Genomic DNA, 4,841 nt, shown 5'->3' on the forward strand with positions numbered 1-4,841 from the left:
CTGGGTGTCACCAGGACGCTGCAACATAGAGTGAACACCATCCCTACAGACACAGTGGCCAGGGAAGCAGAAGAACATCACATCAAGAAGGCCCAGAGTAAATGTGATTCAAGATTCTTTATTTGTCACGTGCATGGCTATACAGGTATAACACACAGTGAAATGTGACCTGATACACTCCTCGACTGTGCAACGAAAAAAAGAGAAAGACAGAACTTTATATACAGTGAATGAGTATATACAAAGAGGACATTATGTGTTGCAAGTGGTACATTATATAAATAGAAATAAAATAAAATAAAACAATATGGAAAATTACATCTTGTGCACATTGTGTGGGAAGGGTGTTAAAATGTCATGTGCTATAGTGAGGCCAGAAGAATCAGGATGATATGAGAATATATGCACTGCACTACACACTGTATATAAATGCCACTTGTTTTGCACATATTCAACTCTGTATATTTTATATATTTTATTATTTTTATTATTTATTTATTTTTACTATTTAATTTGTAAAAATGTGTATACACACACACACACACACACACACACACACACACACACACACACACACACACACACACACACACACACACACACTCGTAGGAAAATATTTAGTATACACATCCAGAAATGCATACACTATTATATATTGTACATATATTTATTAGTTTCAGGTTGGCCATTCTTGTATTTTGCTCGTTTGTGTTGTTGTGTTTGCACATCTCTGTTGCTTGTGGGGCTCGCACACAAGAATTTCACTCGCATGTGCTGTGCCAGTGTGCCTGCACATGTGATGTGACAATAAAAGTGATTTGATTTGATTTGATTTGAATATGATAATGAGTCCTGTCTCAGTCACTTAAGGATAATAGGGGGGTGGGGGGCACCCGTCCCATCCCAGCAACAGATGGGATGAGTCCTTCAAAATCTCTCACATCTCTCCACAGCACCTGTATAGAAAGTCCTGAGGATCATTGGAGAGACCCTGAACTTCCTCAGTTGTCGTAGGTTGTACAGGCACTGCCTAGCCTTTTTGGTCTGGACCTGAATGTGGGCAGACCATGTCAGGTCTGAGGAGATGTTGACACCGAGATACTTGAAGGACTGCACGCTCTCCACTGGAGCTCCATTAATGATAATGGAGGCTATCCCAGCTGGACATATATATATATATATATATATATATATATATATATATATATATATATATATATATATATATCTACAGGCCTTTGGAGCCGAGGATCACAAGTTTCATTCCTGCCTGGGATGTCTGTATCCAGTAAGGGTCCTGAGGCTAGACCCCCTATGCTAAGTGAGCCTACTGCAGACATGAGCGAGACAGATTTTTTTTTTATAGATATATATAACATATCAGAGGGGCTTTTAATAAGATATATATATAAAAAAACCCTCTTTACATCTGCTAATGAAAGTGAAAATGAATGAAAATAAAATGCTAGAGAAAGGGCTGTGTGGAGAGCTGTTATAAATGCATGATCTGTTGATCTGTTAGAGTTTAAGTTGAGTTTAAACTACATACATCTTATGTAATACTCAATACAAATACACTATGAACACCTTCATCTTGTTGAATTTAATATGCTGTGTGTATTATATTCTGACAAGATGAAATGTAAATGTAACTGATTTTGTTCAATAATGAGTTTGAGTGGGTTTTATTTCTTTTATGTCATTTTTGATTTCGTTGTTAGTTATTATTTTGTTTTGTTTATGACTTTGAATAAATAAAGTTTGGAGGAAAAAACACCAGTGGTTGTTATCCTGCTGGGATTTGTGGTTCATTAAATACTTGGTGTTGATTTTTAAATTCACTTCTGGAACCTTATGAAGTGGAGTCAGCTTTGGATACCATGGGAACCATTGGTGCATCTCTCAGAGTTCAGTGAAGGCAAGCATTAAGCAGGACCAAAACAAATGTCCCTCACATGCCAAGGGTAAGAAAAAAACTGGTGGTCAGTGGTAGTTTTAGTAAATCAAAGGACATTCAGTGTTTTTTTTTCCTTTTAATTGTGTTATTTTCAATTGAATTCATGTTTCAGGTCCAGTTTATCTTTAAAACTAGGCACAAACACGAGACGAAATGTCTGTAAATTTGTAGTATCTAACTTGATTATCTTTCTTATTGCTACTTTAAAGTATTTAATCATATTTTCAAGCTAAATTTTAAAGGTACATATGTTGTTTTTCATTTATGTGCTTGGATGAGAAGTCTTAACATCATTGTTGTTTTTAAGGCAGTATTTGGATAATTTTTCTCTAAACGTATTATCTTTATGTTTGTCAGAGCTGATTCACTGAGTAACACCAGCAGCCAAATGCTCACAGTGGCAGAGGTAAGTCACTTTAACGTGACACATTAGATAAGGAAGAGACATGGCATTCCAAGTGTAACCCACCTAAAATTGCCTCATGAAAATTAACTGCTGATCCCGAGGAATGCCAGGTAGGTGGCACTATGAGATTATGTAGTGCTTGTGAATTTAAATAGCGAAGGAAAACGACGTTAAGGCTGTATCCCAATTCGGGGTCTGCAGCTTTAAAGTACGCAGCCTTAACGGTCCTCAAGGTCCGCGTACTCAAAGACCGTTAAGGCCGGAAGTGCGAGGCTTGGAAACGTTTCATACAGCTTTGTTTGACAGAAATGAAGGAGAACATATTTTGTACATTTGTTTCTACATGAGCTCTGTGTGATTTGATAAGAATCTGAGGCTGAGACCACAGGACTGTACAAACATGATTGTTGGGCTTCATTTCTGTACTGAACAGTCATTTTAAGATTAGCTAGTAAATAACAATTAGATAGTGTTGTTCATGAGACTAAAATCATCTCACTTTGGTAATGTAACTATAATATGGCCAATATTATAGTTATTATATTAATCATTATTAGTTATTACAGCAGTGAGTTTGAACTCTGTGTCAAATACTGAGCTTCAGTAAAGATTCAAGTTGCAGTTATTTATTTATATCACCTTAAATCTTCACTCAAAGACAAGTATCTGTTACAGTGTATATATAGATGTATCATACATAAGAGACAAATGTTGTTCTTTTAATGTGTTGGCATTACTAAATTTGGCTCAGTGCTTACATATATGTGTAAAAAGAAAATGTACGAGCTGTGATAACTGTTTCTGATAGAATGAAGAGTAGACTTTGCTGCTCTTAACTTTTTACTGTCCACTTTCTGCTGTGAACAAACAAATTTCCTATGTGTGGGACTAATAAAGGTTTATCTTATCTTATCTTATGTGAAGGTGAAAGGTAAACTTCACAGTGACATAAAAATGTTCCCAAAGGGGCCAGGGGAACAGTTAATTTAGCATTTTTGGCATTACAGGTACAGCCAGGATATATTTTTACTTACCTTTCACTAAAATTGCAGTTTCCCTGCTGACTCCAATTATGGAATCAGATGGGGAAGCACAGAGTTTCCGTTGTTGAATAGTGGGTTTGTGTTTGCATTTGGTGACGTGTGAACAGGATTACTTTGCTTACTTGTAAATAGCCTGTTTAAGTTACATATAAATGGGTAAAAAACATGTATAATTAATATGCAAAATATTGTTGGGGTAATGAGCATGCTGACTGCATCAAAACATCTTCTGACTACAAACACGTTTTTCATCCCTCACCTGGCGGGAGGAGTTTATGAAAGAAGGACACAACAACTCTTCAGTAATTTCCCATTTCCACTTTTTCACAACACCTCAGTCTTTGTAAGGAGGAAGTCTATCAGATCAAATGGTTGTAGATTGTTGTTACTCTGTCCATCTCTTCTTTCTCTTTATATACAGACCGGGAAAATGCAAAGAAGACCTCACCATAAGAAGGGGGTAGATTCAACTGAAGAACAGCTGGATCTGCGCACAAAAGTTCACACCAAACGATACCTCTGTGAGCAGTGTGGGAAAATGTTCAAAACACTATTAAGTTTGAAGGTCCATCAGCGTCTGCACACTGGACAAAAACCCTATTCTTGTGATCAGTGTGGCCAAAGCTTTGCCCAGTTAGTTCATCTTCAGGTGCATCAGTTTGGGCACAGTGGAAAAAAACCATTCCTCTGTGAAGAGTGTGGAAAGACCTTCACTCACCGAAGTCCTTTGAAAAGACACCAATACACCCACACAGGAGAAAAACCATTCCCCTGTGATGAGTGTGGAAAAAGGTTCTCTCACTTAGGGAACTTGAAAATGCACCAGCGTATTCACACAGGAGAAAAACCATTCCCCTGTAATAACTGTGGAAAACGCTTCGTCCAAGCAATTCATTTACAGAAACACAAGTGCATGCCACAGGTGTAGGAAGCATCCTGCCCTACATCGGCACTTCCACAAATGTTTATTAACCCATTAAAATAATTTGCAAGCATATTAACATGTTGTCATTCTAATTTCATTTTCAAATGAAAGCCAATGACAGGGAGATGTTTTCTTTCTGTGCCAGCGATCTGTGTCAGCTGATCCCTGCGAACGTGGACTGAAGTTTTAGATCAAATAAACAAAGCTGAAACCATTAAATAACTAACCAGCGATCTGTGTCAGCTGATCCCTGCGACCGTGCACTGAAGTTTTAGATAAAATAAACTAAGCTGAAACCATTAAATAACTAACCAGCGATCTGTGTCAGCGGATCCCTGCGACCGTGCACTGAAGTTTAAGATAAAATAAACTAAGTTGAAACCATTAAATAACTAACCAGCCTGTGCAAGGGATCTGTGCGAGAGATCTGTGTCAGCTGATCCCTGCGAACGTGGACTGAAGTTTTAGATCAAATAAACTAAGCTGAAACCACTAAATAACTAACCAGCC

At 37.5% G+C, this 4,841-nt stretch overlaps 1 long non-coding RNA gene across 1 annotated transcript; it reads left to right on the forward strand.

Moving 5' to 3' along the window:
* The first annotated feature begins 1,879 nt into the window (after positions 1-1,879).
* On the forward strand, positions 1,880-4,393 carry LOC143416578 (uncharacterized). The gene is made up of 3 exons (XR_013096975.1): positions 1,880-1,964; positions 2,315-2,363; positions 3,828-4,393. It is a non-coding gene; the product is annotated as an uncharacterized LOC143416578 (long non-coding RNA).
* Positions 4,394-4,841: the final 448 nt, after the last annotated feature.

Source organism: Maylandia zebra, linkage group LG3, assembly GCF_041146795.1.
Source record: "Maylandia zebra isolate NMK-2024a linkage group LG3, Mzebra_GT3a, whole genome shotgun sequence".
Taxonomy (NCBI): domain Eukaryota; kingdom Metazoa; phylum Chordata; class Actinopteri; order Cichliformes; family Cichlidae; genus Maylandia; species Maylandia zebra.